At 42.1% G+C, this 15,196-nt stretch overlaps 1 pseudogene; it reads right to left on the bottom strand.

Annotated features, from left to right (window-relative positions):
- Window positions 1-1,514: 1,514 nt before the first annotated feature.
- On the bottom strand, window positions 1,515-14,716 carry LOC122119598 (annotated as a pseudogene).
- Between the last annotated feature and the right edge of the window lie 480 nt (window positions 14,717-15,196).

The following is a 15,196-nucleotide window of genomic DNA, read 5'->3' as shown; positions in this document are numbered from 1 at the left end:
AGTTGTATTTTGTTACCAGAATGGGTAACCAAAATTTTTTTTCTTTCTACCTATACAGTACTGGCTCTGATCCTGTTAAGGTCTTCTTCCCCAAACTACAATACCTGTATTATTCTAAACTCTTTCTGAGTACTGCAGAAGGACTATCACAATCATATTGAAGGCCTGGACCTCAGTTATCAAGACAGCATCAATGGCAGGGTGCTGGTGCCTCATGCCTTGGATCCAAGTTACTCAGGATGCTGAGATCTGAGGATTGCAGTTCAAAGCCATCCCAGGCAGGGAATTCCATGAAACACTTTTCTCCAATGGACCACTGAAAACCAGCACCTATACAGAACAGGGAGCACTCTCTTCTTTGAGTCATTGTAAGTGGGATAATCTGTTTCCCTTCCAGACATTTCTGTCTCTGTGCAGACACTTTTATGATTTCCATCCATGGTCCAGCAGAATTAGAGACAGCACTATGTGTATCTCTATCATGCATGTGTGGCTGACGTCACTCCACTGAGCCACAGCTACAGCATTGAATGACATCAAGATCTCTGGACTCAGAGACATGTGCTTGTTTATCCATTGGACTCCTCCTGGCTGTACAATGTGGTGGTGGCCTGACAATATTCCTACTTCAAGCTCCTCAACACTTTGATTTCTTAGGGACTCTTCTGAATCATTCTTGTTCTCATAGAATTGTAAAGATCATTGAGAGTTTTGAAGTCTGAGCCTATGTGATGCTTTTGTCCTCCCTTGGGGAGCTTTTTCTCTTCTTATAAATGATTCTATTTCTCCATCCATTAATATTGAGGATTCTTAAGGACTGGGATGACAAGGCTCTGCTTGGCCAAATCTGTACTCTGTATTTTTAGATTTCAATAAGAAATAATGACCAATAAGCAAACGATTGCTGCAGCTACTCATTTGGACAACTGTAGTTATTTTGGTGCACTCACAATTCTTCGCCAAAAAATACATTCATAGATTCCTGTTGGAAACTGCAACAGATTAACATCGTGCTCTTAAATTCTTAAAGAAAGAAGAGAGAATGAGAGAATGAGAAATACACTCAGTTATATAGCAAAATAGAAAATATGTGAACAGAAATATTCAGCTAGGTCAGAGAAGGGAGTTGAGTTACCATAATAAAAGCATGGAAATGTTCAACAACATAACTTCCTATACTAGTAGCTTAGCAATATAGTGATATTCAAGCAGTGATATAGGATAGGTAGGAAGAATAATTGAGACAGGAAAGAGAAAGGAAAAAGCACAGTAGATAATGTACTCATTAGGAAGTATGATAGTATAAAGGACAAATTACACTGGAGGAATCATAAAATATCCAAGTTAGAATGCAAATTTAGGAGGTCTTGTTGGGAATGTGCTATGTCTCTAACATAACCAGAGAAATGAATAAGAGTAACTTGTTTGTTCAAAGAAGTCCTCACATTAAACTAAGATGTGATACAGATTGGTCTCAGAGCCTCTAAACATTCTATGCAACATCTATGTTTATCTTAAGGTTTGTTTCTTCCAGAACCTGATCTCTCCCTGAACCTGGAGAAAGAATTTCTCTCAGGTCTTATGAGGATGATGTAGCACTTGGGGGCAAAGATGCAGCCTAGGAGACCTGCACTGGAGGCCAAAATGGAGAAGACCTCCACGGCCACCATGGCCTTCCCCTTGGTGCTGTGGTAGACAGGCAGGAAGGTAAGCCACACACTGCAGAACACCAGCATGCTGAAGGTCAGGAACTTGGCCTCATTGAAGGTGTCAGGCAGGTTTCTGGCCAGAAAAGCCACAGTGAAGCTGGCCAGGGCCAGAGAGCCAAGGTATCCCAGGACACAGTAGAAGGCATTGAGAGAGCCCATGTTACATAGGATGATGATGTAGCCATGTTCAGATTGTGCATCTTTGTCCACAAAGGCGAGATTTTCAGCCAGAGGCCACAGAGGGTCACCTGGATGAGAGTGCAGATGGGGATGAGGAGGTTAGGAACCCAGAAGAGCAGCCACTGCCTCGTGCTTCCCCCTGGAGCAGTGAGCGTGAAGGCCAGAACCACAGTGATGGTCTTGGCCAGGACTGTGGAGACAGCCACAGTGAAGACCACTGCGAATGTGGTGTGCTGCAGGATGCAGGAGGCTGTTTGGGGACGGCCAAGGAAGAGTAAGGAGCAGAGGAAGCAGCAGATGAGGGAGACGAGCAGGATGTAGCTGAGGGCCCAGTTATTGGCCTTGACAATGGGGGTGTCTTGGTGCTTGATAAACACCCCAAGAACAGCAGCTGTGAGTGCAGAGCAGCAAAGAGCTGTGCAAGCCAGAGCCATACCCAAGGGGTCTTCATAAGCCAGGAAGCCCTCAGTTTTCCTCAGGCAGTGATTCCTCTGGATGTTGGCAAACTGATGATCTGCACATCTGACACACTGCTCCATGTCTGGTGAGGTGTGAGAATCACTATTAGTTTGTGTTCAGTATTTGTCTTTCCAGTCAACCCCCTTCATTCAAGTAGCTAGCTCATTTTCCCTGATTCACCAGTTGACCTGTATTGAGTTCAGTACCAATAGAGTAATTCTCTATATCAAAATGCTTTCACATCAAATCTCTCTCTCACATTTCTTCTTCTTTCCCTCCTCCCTTTCCGTTTTTGTTTTTCTCTTTCTTTCTTCGTTCCTTCCTTCCTTTCCTTCTTTTTCTTTCTTTCCTTCCTTCCTTCTTTCCTTTCCTCTCTCCCTCCATCGCTCCCTCCCTCCTTGACTTCTTCCTTCTCTAGCTCCTTCTTTCCTTCCATCTGTCTTTCTTTCCTCCAGTGCTTGAACTCTGGCCATGGGATGTTTTCCAGAGTATTCATGCTCAAAACTACCACTCTACCACTTGAGCCACAGCTCCAATTACAGCTTTTTGGGTGCTTAATGGTGAGAAAGAATCTTACTGAGTTTCCTGTACATCATTACTTCGAAGCTCCCTCCTCAAATCTCAACTGCCTGAATCTCTTGGATTACAGGTGTAATATATAATTACCAGAATTATGTGCTGCATTCTTGACAGGTCATACAACTCTGGCTCTCTGCTACTCATTCAAGACACAATGGAGAATAGAGAATCAGCCCAACCACTTCACTTTGTACAAGAGGGCCTAATCCAAACCTCAATCTCCTCATTACACCAAACAAAAACTTCTTGAGCATTTGATCTGTGTCAAGAACAGTGCTCCTCCACTGATAAGATAAAGTCTGGGAAAGATCAGCTGGAGGAGGGAGAAGAGAAATGAAATGCAGATGATAAACTACTTCTGAATCTTTTATATTTGAAGAATTGCTAGTCAGCCTAGTGCCAGTGTCAGACATGGAGTGATCATAACAAAGCCCCTTGTAATACTAGTGCAAGCTAAATAGAAAATAAAATTTAATTAGAAATGAGGAGCAATAGGCAATCAGAAATGAAAGGCTGTGTTAGACCCAGAGTTCCATGATGATTTGCATATCATTTCAAAGATCAACAACTGGTCCTTGATATTTTCTTTTTTTTTCCCTCTTTAGCTCTTATTTTCTCCATTTCTCCCTTGTTTACTAAATATATGTTTTTATTTTAAAGATACTGTACAAGTGGTTACAGTTACATGATTAAGGAAATGAGTACTTTTGTTATCGAGTATTGTTTCCCCTTTTTTGTTTTTTATGTTTTTTATTGTAAAAATACTGTACAGAGTAGTTACACTTACATGAGTAAGGTAAAGTGTACATTTATTCTCTAGCACTGTTGCTTCCTCCTTTGTTTTTCCCTTACCATCTCTGCCTTGTCCATCGCCCCAAGTACTCCCCCAACAATGCCAAAGTTGTACAGTTCTTTTTCAATATAGTGTCTTGTATGTCTCCTAGTTAAAATGGGTCAACCTGTATCCCTATTTAAGCAGTTTTTTTCCCTCGCCCTCCCCAAACTAGGAAAATGTATATACACGCCCTCCCCAAACTAGGAAAATGTATATAACGATGCAGGGCACCAGAATCCAATACATTGAAAACAGAGGTTATACCATGGGGGTGGAACATACCAAAGAAACAAAAAAATCACATGGTCATTATAAATACTTTAAAAAAGAAAGAAAAAACCACTTGTGTTCCTATCTTGGCGTTCATTTCACTTAACATCAACTTATATGGTCATATATAAAGCTTTTGACCTTTTCTGCTTGTCCTAGTCATATAGTAGTTATTACAAATAATGGAAACCATGGGTAAACATTTTCTTTAAATACAAAAAATGAGATTGAGGAGAGGGGAACATGGGTATTCTCAAGATGAAGCCTGTAATAGATTAGAAAATACAATCAGAGACTTAATGGAGGGGTTTAATGGGTGTTTCTTCTAAGGAGAAGTATGGTTAACGGTAGCCCTGGAACTCTGCATGAAGGTGCATGTGTGTTCTTGCCATGTTACTGTAGATCACTTCACTGGCTTGCCTGGACTGAAAGTTAGGAAGGAGAGATGTGGAATTTCTCTAACTAACAGACTCACCTGTCACATTAGAAATCTCATTCTCTGGGCAAGGAATGCAATCAAAGCAACAGGTAGCATTTCCCTCCAGAGAAGCCTTCCTGAATCCAGGACCACAGCTCTCACTGCACACAGACCGGGGAGTCTGAGAATATTCAGATGAAAGTTAGTGACCATTTATCCTTTTACCTGACATCTGAGACACTCCAGTGATTTAGGGGAATTGATAATCAAAACACATAATCTTTATATGCACACAGCAAATGAATTTACTGAACCTTCTTACAGTTTCATCTGACATGAGCTGAAGAATATGTTGGGCCTCAACACCCAGCACTCATACTATCGGGAAGTCATGGAGCCTTGAAGTGTTGGATGTTAATTCTAGGAAATTAGGAAATGGGAGTTAATTCTGCATCCTATTCTTGAATTCAGGTGATCTGGTTACAGATGAATAAGAGCGTGAGAGGAAAATCACTCAGGGAAATTTCAAACCCACACTCTAAAGCATGGCTAATTGCTGTGGAAGTGCTGATGTACCCAGGGCCATTCACATCTCTCTTGGCTTCCTAGCTGTCATGAAGTGGGTGAATTTTACTGGCAGATGCTCCTTTCATTACGTCCTGTCTCACTAGACTAAGAAGCAACAATCTATCCAACCATGGTCTGAAATCTCCAGGCAGAAGCAAAGCAAGCCCTTCTGCCTTCTCATTTGATTCCCTCAGATATTTTGTCACAGTGCTGGAATGATGATTCACAGGTGTCATTTAATTTATGATACTCATTATGCAAACATAGAACAACATATTGGTCATGATATGTTCACATGTTCCCTCCATGAATCAGTTAGTATGAAACTTCCAGAAACAGAAAGTTTTGAAATGTACACCACTGAGCCATAGTTTTATTGAACAAACTTTAAAACAGGATAAGCTTACTGCTCATTTATACATAGATCATGCCATTATGGTTAGAAATGACTGACCCTGGGGGAGAAATAAGGATGTGGTGACATTGCCTACAAGCATTGTGATCATAACCTGACTTAGGGAATTGTAAGCTCCTTCTACAACTACTTCCTAATAACAATACATTTTTTTAAAAAGAGAGAGTAACAAAAGTAGAATTGACTCACCTTGGTAATTCCTACGGGCCACTCTATCAGATTTTCAAACAAAACCAGTTGTTGTCCATGTGGCCTAGATGGAGAAAACTTGCCAACTTTCACCTTTTGTCCCAGACCTTCTGGAAAATTCCAAAAGCTCTTAATGTCATACTCTCCTTCTAATTTCCTTTCCTCTTTCAAAACCACTTGGTCTCCAACAGGATTGGTAAATTGCATCTTCTTCAAAAAGGGATGCAGCTAAAAGGGACACATAATAGTATGGTGAAGTGCTTCCCAGTGTTATCACAGAACCCCAGAACAATGGATTACTCTTCATTCCCATCCCCTGATTCACATACCCCACAGGAATCCAACCAACTGTATCAAATGCAGGCCCACAGCAGACTAAAGTGTTACCAAGTTCTAAAACTTGGCTATCCAGGATAGGATGCAGAAACTCAATTTCAAGGGAATGAAACTCTGGCCACATCCAACAAAATAATGAATTATCATATGATAGACCCCAACAGACTCTCTAAAGTGCATTCCAATCACTTGTTTTGTGATTCTGATAAGAGAATCAGTCTGAAATATAGGTAAATAATAAACTAAGTAGAATCATGGAATATTTTTGACAACTATGAAACATTACCTTAAGCAAGACTTAGTTCACTCTGTGTGTGTGTGTGTGTGTGTGTGTGTGTGTGTGTGTGTATGCCTGCCCTGTGGTGTGACCTCACAGCTAAGGCACTCAAACATTTTTTTTCTTTTCAAAGTAATCAGTCTGTCCATTGAGCCACTGCTCCCCCTCTGGCTTTTTGGTGATTAATTGTAGTCATGAGTGAGCCACAGGTGTGAGCCACTTGTGTCTAGGCAATATTAGGTTTTCAAGAACTAGTCACTCTTAGAGGCGATCTTCACTAGCCATACAATAGACAAGGGTCTCATATCTAAAATACACTTGGAACTCAAAAAATTAAATGCCCCAACAACAAATCCTCAAAGAAACAACTTCCCAATAAATAATTGGGATAAAGACTTAAAGAGAAACTTCTCTGAAGAGGAAAGAGGGATGGCCAACAGACACATGAAGAAATGCTCAACCTCCCTATCCCTAAAAGAAATGCAAATCAAAACAACATTGTGATAACCACCTCAATACAGTTAGAATGGCTAAAATCAAGAACTCTAGTAACAACAGATGCTGGAGAGAATGTGGACAGAAGAGAACCTTACTGCATTGTTGGTGGAAGTGTGAACATGTTCAACCATTTTGGAAAGTAGTATGGAGGTTCGTCAAAAGACTCCACATAGAGCTCCCCTATGATCCAGCAATCCCACTTTTGGGCATTAACCCAAATGTTTACAAACAAGACCACAATAAAGCTACTAGAATGACTATGATTATAGCAGCATTATTTATTATAGCTAAGATGTGGAACCAACCCAGATGCCCCTCAGTAGATGAATGGATCAAGAAAAAGTGTTATATGTACAAAATGGAACTCTATGCCTCCATCAGAAAAAATGACATTGCCCAATTTGTTAGGAAATGGAAAGGCTTGGAAAAAACTTATATTAAGTGAAGTAAGCCAGGTCCAAAGAAACATAGTTCCCATTGTTTCCCTTATTGCAATATCTAGTATATGTCTGAGTCAAGCAGAAAAGGTCACATAAGGTGATGTTAGGGAAATGAACCCTAAGATATGAATTCAAATGTTTTTTATTTCATGTGATTGATTCTAACACATTTATAAGTTTATTTCTTTGTTGCTTTGTATGTCCCTCCCCCACATTATAACCTCTGCTTTCACTGTATTTGATATGGGTATAAATTGTGGAGGGAAAGGGGAAAAATAAATCGTTTAAATAGGGATACAGGTGGACCAATTGCAAAAATGGGATGTAGAAGTCAGTATGTCAAAAACGAACTTCACAGCTTTGGTTTGGGGTGGGGGGAAGATTGGTTACTGATTTCGGGGGGAGAATTGGAAGGAATGGGAAGGGGAAACAAAGGAGGAGACTACAATGCTTGGTAAGAAATGTACTCATTATCTTGCCCATGTAATTGTCACCCCTCTGTACAGTATTTTCACAATAAAAAAAAACTAGTCACCCTTAATCTGTTATTATTAAAAAGGTACAAGGAAAATTTGAATATATCCTATTGGAAAGGGGACGGCTTTTTCCAAACATAGTGAGGATGGGGACAGAAGACACAGCAGTTCCTTGTCACGGATGCAGGGTTCTTCAAGAACATTGTCGTCACAGCTCTACTGTCACTTCATGGAGAGCACAACAGACTCTCTTGTATTTGCCAAAATGGTGCCAGACAACCTAGTTGCATCTGCTATGAAAGCTTATATAGAAGTTCTGCATGCCTAGAGTAGGGCACCCAAAAGCAAAGCCATTACCTGTGAAGAGAGAAATGTCCTGGGTTGCCCATTGTGCACTCTTGGCTCTTCCATGTAATGAAGAAACATCTGGTGGAGGGCATGGGCCACAGCATACACAGTATTGTAGATGTTGTAACTCTCATCTGACATGGTCATGTCAAAAATGTGCCTCAGCAACCAATGCAGTGTGGCATTGTATGAGCAGTGCCCTAAGTCTCTGCAGTCAGACTTGATCAGTAGGCTATAAACAGACTGAATCCATGACCTGGGAAGGGAGTTATTTGCTGAGTTCTTGGAGAAGGTCTCTGTCAGAATAAAATTGGTGAACCCAGCAGTGTTTCTATGATGGTGAGAGAAGATAAGAGGTGCATGGAAAGAGTCAATCAGAAAATGTCTTTTAGCAATAGTCACATCATCATAGGGTGAGTTCAGGACCCAGACTTTGCCTGTAATTAAAAAGTGCCTAAATTTAAGAATGAAGCCTAGTAGAAATTTACTGTCCCCATAAAGGATAATCACATTGGTTGATAAGTCCATTAGCTGGCGCTGCATGGATAGATCAGCTGATATATCTGAAAGGACACTGTAAGGTACCATGTACTCAAAGGCAAAGCAGACTCTTCTCTTGCCCATCTCTTCCCTCAATTCTGAGAGGAACCACATTCCATAGTTTTCTTCAGTGATGAATAGTCCCACCCAGTTCCAGCTAAAATGAAGCATCAAGGAGACCATGGCCAGGGCTAGACCTGAGTCCTTGGCAGCCATCTGATAGACAGTACCAAACTTTCCATGGTCACTCAGGAGAGGATCAAAAGTCCCAAAGGTGAACTACAAGGAACAAATGGAAACAACATCAGGAAGAGGATGGTCATAGGCAAATCTCAGTCCTGATGTGAAAGACACAACAACTGGAAGTACAGTGGTGGGAACAAAAGTTTGCTTATCCCATTTGCAAAGTCATCTCCCATGTTCTGAAGTCTTTGTAGACATGTACAGATAAGGCTCAGAGTTTTGGGTCATCCTTTCCTCTCAACACCCCTCCTTTTATTTGAAGTAATGAAAATGTGTATGTCCCACCCACTTTTGGAGGTTTCTCCCTGTGAGATTATGCATTTGTAAGGGTTTGTGATACCACTTCCTCTTCAGCCTGTTGAGGGCAGAGTCACTGTGGATATGGCTTCACATCTGGCCACCCCTCCCAGCCTCACCTGTGGAAGTTTGTAGAGGTCCAGCAGTGTCCCTATTGAGAAGAATGTGCTTGAGGTTCCTGTGAGTGCCGCTATAGCTTTGCTGTCTCTTCTGCAGGTGTAATTAGGGATGTTTTTATTCTTCCCAGACAGCCAGGTGAGTGGATCCTCTAACAGATCAGTACCTGAGTAATGTGCAGTATAGATCTCAAACCCCAGAGTCATGTTGGGTAGCAGATGGGGATTCTTGTTGATCTCCTCCACAGCCAGCACCAGGGTGAGAAGCAATTGGTATTTCTTTAAGTTGATCCTGCACAGAAATCACAAAATTTGGGTAGGTATACAAGTATTACAAATGATTAACTGCAAATCTCATGACTTTGTTGAATCAAATGTTGATTTCTACACACAGTAATATGTATAGATCCAACCAGGTGGCATTCTAATTTGGAGTCTAAGAAAAGTTCTTAGAATTGGGAGAGTTCCTGAACAGGCCTTGATCAGCATACATGAGATGACTATTCTTCTGAGATTGCAGAGAGAGAGAGGGAGACAGAGAGTGGGGGGAATGAGAAAGCTGACTTCTCCTCTCTCCCCCATATGGATAAGTGAAAAACACTACTGTCTGTAGTGACATAGTAGCAGGCCCAGCTCACATCCCAAATCATTTAGTACCTTAAATTAGCTGTGCATTTGGAAAAAACTCTTAAGAAATACAATTCCAATTGGGAGCAGATTGTCCACCTGAGTTTAACCAGTATGAACAGAGAGGCAGGGCCTGCTGTGTTAGGAGTAAATAGGAAAGCAGGCTGTTTTGTGTCTGTGCTCGCTTGCCACACATTTGCCAATGGTGCATCCTTCTGCAAAGACGTGAATCTTGCCTTGTGAGGAAAGTAAAGAAATCACAGAAGTACAAAATTCATTTGATGTGGTAGAGGCACACTAAGCTGACTCAGAGAATGTCATCATTCAAGGGGATTCCTCTGAAGCAGAGCAATATGGCAGCCCAGGAAGCTAGAACATGAAGATTGCCTCACCCAACAAAGAACAGATGAGAGTCAGGGAGTGTGGACTGGAGGATACTTCTCTAGTAGAACAAACAACAGAAAAGGATGTGTGAGAAAAGGGGGAAGAAGCCATTTCCATGTTCCTCCCCATCAATAGCATTATACCTCATTATGGACAGAAATCCTCTAACATTGCAGGGAGGGAGAGAATTAAAGTTAAATCTCAGCACCATCCCTATACACTGAGACCAGTGATGGGGATGTGCTTATAGTTTCTACTCTTGTGTCCAGACCTTTAGAATGTGCCTCTGGTACTGGTTTAGGACAGAGAAGGAAGACACTGCCACAACCTCTCTCCTCCAATCTCTTGAACGACAGCAAGTATGGGATACAACCTTATAGTGAGCAGGGCAGAAGATTGGGTCAGAGTTTTTCTTAGAACCCTTTGTCAGGCATGTCATTGTTGGACCAATTATCCAGAATAAACTAGAGGCACTGTTTGGTGCTAGCCCCACAGCTTCCATTAGAATCTTTCAGGAGGTTTTGGAAGGTCGCTGAGGCAGAACCAAATGCCATTTGCATCAGTTTCCACCATGGGTGGAGTAGGCTGACACCCGTCTTCTTGCTTATCCTTGTGATGCTAGATAGCCTGAGTAGATAGTGCTGTTCACCAAGATGGTCCTGTGGCTTACTTTTTTTTGTGGTTGGTTGTGGGGCTTGAACTCTATGCCTGGGATCTCACCGTAAAATTTTCAGCTTAAGACTAGCTCTCTAGCACTTGAGGCACAGCGCCACTTTTGGCTATCTTTTATTTTACTGGAGATAAAAGTCTCACAGACTTTTCTGCCTGGGCTGGCGTTGAACCCAAGTCCTCAGATCTCAGCCTCCTAAGTAGCAAGAATTCTAGGCATCAGCCACCCGTGCCCGGCCCGTGGCTTCCTTTACAAACCTTACCATGGTGCTGTAGCATTGCATGGTTTTCCATCCCAATTATAATAGGTAAGACAGGGAAGTAAGATGGTGATATTGCCCCACAGCTTAGTGTGGGCTAGATAATAGCACTAGAACTGTGCCATGACCATATAGCCAGGACAGCCTCTGGCAGACTCTGTTATCACCTCAATACCTGAGAAAGTCATCTACCACCAGACAATCTGAATTCTATATCAGCTATAACTAATTGTGTATGGTTGTGGGCATCTTGGCTCATGAGCACACCTCTACCACATCCAACCTGAGTCAATCTTAGTACTCACCCAGCACTTTATTGGTCTTGATATCAGTAGACTGAGGATGATGTACTCAAGCAGGATAGACTAAAGAAAATGAGGACTGGTTAATGCATGCCAGGAATTAAAAAACTCAAGCTTAAAGTTTGTCCATCTACTTCCCTTTTTACTAAGGGAATGAAGTCATTTAAGGGGAAATGGAGTAGAATAGATTAGCAAAAAATGAGGTATGGGAAGCTCACAGCAAACAGAGAGCTATTCATCCATCTACATAACTTAAGATTAAGGGACCAAAGTCATTGAGCACAAAAAGAATGTGGATAAATTAAGGAAAAAATGAGTCCTAGAGAAGGCAACTCAGAAACATGTGATTTAGAAACACAGGGCAACTATCTTTACTTTAAAGAGAGGCAACAGGTTGCATTGCTTCCTGAGAGATGCATTTCTCATCATATGAATTAGCAGTTGTCTTGTAGGGCAAATGCCTTCCCTCCTAAACACTCCCCCAAAACTTATGCAACATCCTATGCCAAATATAGACAACAGCACACCTTCCTTCCCTCAAGGATAATCATCTGGAAAGAGTGGCCAAAACATACAGAAACTCAGAAAGTGTAACACCAGGAGTGATTAGAGCAAAGATGACAAACCTATGTTTGTGTAACTTTGAAGTCAGACGTCCTGCCTTTACCATCTGGATACCCCTGGCAGCCCAAGAGCTGTGTGTCTCTCCTCAGTTAGATTGTGTCTTTGCCTTTCTGCTTCCTGTTTGTCTACTTGCTTGTTTGTTTGCTTCCTTACTCAGGAAAGCTCTGCCACATTTTCTTCCTGTTGTGACTTGTCTAGAATTTCTTCTTCTGCGATCAGAGTCCAGGATCCCAAGAGAAGAGTCCCTACTTTTAGAGGGAAACTTCATTAACCTTCATCTGCTTTGGCGACCCTGCTGTTTGGTATTCCAGGTGTAATAGAGTTCGGGGGCCACAGCTGTGTCTAATGCCTGTTCCAGCACACAGATCTTTCTATTACTAGGCAGAATCCATGCACAAGGCCATTCCCTGTGGATGAGGCATATGGTCCCCCTGTGCACCCAGGAGAAGGCATATTTGGACCCATGAGTCATTGGGGTTCTCATGAGGTTTTTAGAACCACAGAGTACTTGTGACTAAAATTGCCTTTGGTTTTCTCTGGTACTGAAGTGGTTTATTGCCTCACAGCTGACTTCTCATAGGCCTTGAGCTCCCTCTAGTGTTGACATTGTGGAAGTCACTACAGACTCAGGAACAGTGAAGCCTGCCTGGAATTTCTGGAAAGACAGGCACAAAGCCAGACCAGTCAGACTGGTATAATTCGGAGACATTTCAAAGGCCAGATGATATCACATGTCAATATGAATCAAGAATGTTCCAGAACGATGAGTTTTCCTAGCATTCAATATAATCATTTTAGGGAAATTCTCATAGAGAGAATCTCTACTCTCATGGATGTTTGCTGATGTCATTGTGTGCAATGTAACTGAGGCTTGACATCTTGAATGTCAGTAATACTAAATATGAATTGGGAACTGGTGGCTCAGGCCTGCAATTATAACTACTAAGGAAGATGATATAGGAGAATTATGTTTTGTAGTCACTTTGGGCAGGAACGTCTGTGACACATTTTATGTGCAAACAACTCCACAGAAACTGGTGCAGAGCTGTAGGTCAAGTGTTAGAGTGCCAGCCATGACAGAAAAAATGCCAAGGGACAGCCATCAGGACTTGAGATGATGCCTGAGTACCAGAGTGTGTGTGAACATGCACACACACACACACACACACACACACACACACACACAGCTCAATTAGAGAATGGACAGAGAAGAGGATAGCTCTGATGTCTGCCACCTCCCATGGGGTATGTTTCTAATGCTGGCTTTACACATAAGCCACATCTTTCTCACTCACTTCCTCACCACATTAATTTGGCTTCAGTATCTCTCATAAATCTCTCATGGAATAAAGTATTCCTCTCCTGAACAAACCCCATACAGGGTGTTTTCACACAACTTGTCTGAGAAGATTCATCCATGATTTCCTTAGTTCACAGAGAATTCTATAGATCTGAAAGTAGTGAGCTCACCTGGGTCAAATGCATGAATGAAAGTGTGTATAAAACATATGAAAAAGCTAGGCACCTTTGCTCATGCATGTCATCCTGTCTACTCAGGGGGCTGAGATCTGAGGATCAGGGTTCAAAGCCAGCCAGGGCAGAAGAGTCCATGAGACTCTTATCAACAATAGACCACTAGAAAATTGGAAATGGCACTGTGCCGCAAGCAATCGAGCACTTGTCTTAAGCTGAATAGCACAGGGACAGCATCCAAGCCTTGAGATCAAGACCCATTACTGTTAATATATATGAAAAAAACATTCAAATCTAGTTTAGGAAGTTATGAGCAGGGAAAAATAAATAAGCTTGGAAAAATGTTGGAGAACAAGGAATGGAAACACAGTTTCTGGGAATGACATAGGAGACAGGCCAAGACATGGATAGCAGGACAGAAGCTTACTTGCATTAGTTAAGGGGAAAAAATCAAATGTGTCATGCATCTCTTATTACTGATCTTCCCACAGCTCCCCATTTACAAAGCTTTGCTGACATGAAATAACCCCAGAAGCAGAAACTGCATGTCTATCCTAAGAAACATTGCCCTGAAGGAGGTCCAAACACTGGTCCTGTTTTAAGAAGTATAAAGAACAGAATGGATTGAAGATTACCTGGCCTTTGCCCTATGGATGGGGAAATTGCACTTTAATGTCTTTGTATGGACTCTTGGTCACCCCAGTGACCCTGAGTAACAGTGATGAGTGGAGGAGTCACAGTGATGGTGGGGTGGGCTGGACATCTCTGGAAAGGGGAGGAGAGTGAAGACAGACAGAAACCTCTGTACCCTTCAAAGAAAGAAAATATTCATTGGGAACACCTGAAATGAAGTAGAGCTGTTGTAGTGAGGGCAGTGTAGAAGATGCAGAGCACATCAATGATTGTGTGCAAACTTCCCCCACATCTGACTGTAACACAATGAGAAAATTCAAAATTTAAGAAAATCCAAGAAATTACTTACTGAATGTTCTGTTGCTGCAGGGTAGGGTCATTCCAGCCTTGAACGACCAATTCCCAAGAATAGAGGGGGTAAAACCCAGCAATGACCATATCTCCCCTGCTGCACGCCACAGATTTCTCTGTGCAATTGTGTCTGCCATCTTCAGAGAAAGTGATCAGGAGAGGATGCTGGAGGAGAAGCAGTGTCAGAGCCACAGGGAACATTGTTGCTGATTTGACATGGAGCTGTGATTCTGGATGTAGACTGTGCCTGCAGCGTCAGGTGGGTGTCTAAATGGATCTTAAGTTTTTGTGGCTTCTTGTTTCCTGGATGGCCTCCACTGTCCTAGAGGAATACAGAGCCTGTTCTGCCCTCTGGCTCTGCATCTGGGGCCCAGATTCAAGGTCAAAACAGAAGTTAGAAAACATGTGTACCATCTTCCTCTCCACACTCTTAGGACCATGATTTCATCCAAGACTGTAGATAATGAAACTCCAGGGATGGATTCCTCTCTTGTTGAGTTGTTCACAAACTTGTGTGAAAGCAAAAAGTTGAAAGCAAAAAAAGCACAACCAATCAAGGGTCACTAGGGATGATGGGAATGGATGGCAGCAGTGGATGCCATGTGAAGTTCAAATGATCATAGAACGCCATGGCCAGCAAAGGCGCAGTCAAAGTTATTGGAGCACTATCAAAGATGAGGA

This window comes from Dipodomys spectabilis, unplaced genomic scaffold, assembly GCF_019054845.1.
Source record: "Dipodomys spectabilis isolate Male_0828 unplaced genomic scaffold, ASM1905484v1 ptg000173l, whole genome shotgun sequence".
Taxonomy (NCBI): domain Eukaryota; kingdom Metazoa; phylum Chordata; class Mammalia; order Rodentia; family Heteromyidae; genus Dipodomys; species Dipodomys spectabilis.
The sequence above is the reverse complement of the archived record's forward strand: the minus strand, read 5'-3'. Positions and strand labels throughout refer to the sequence as shown.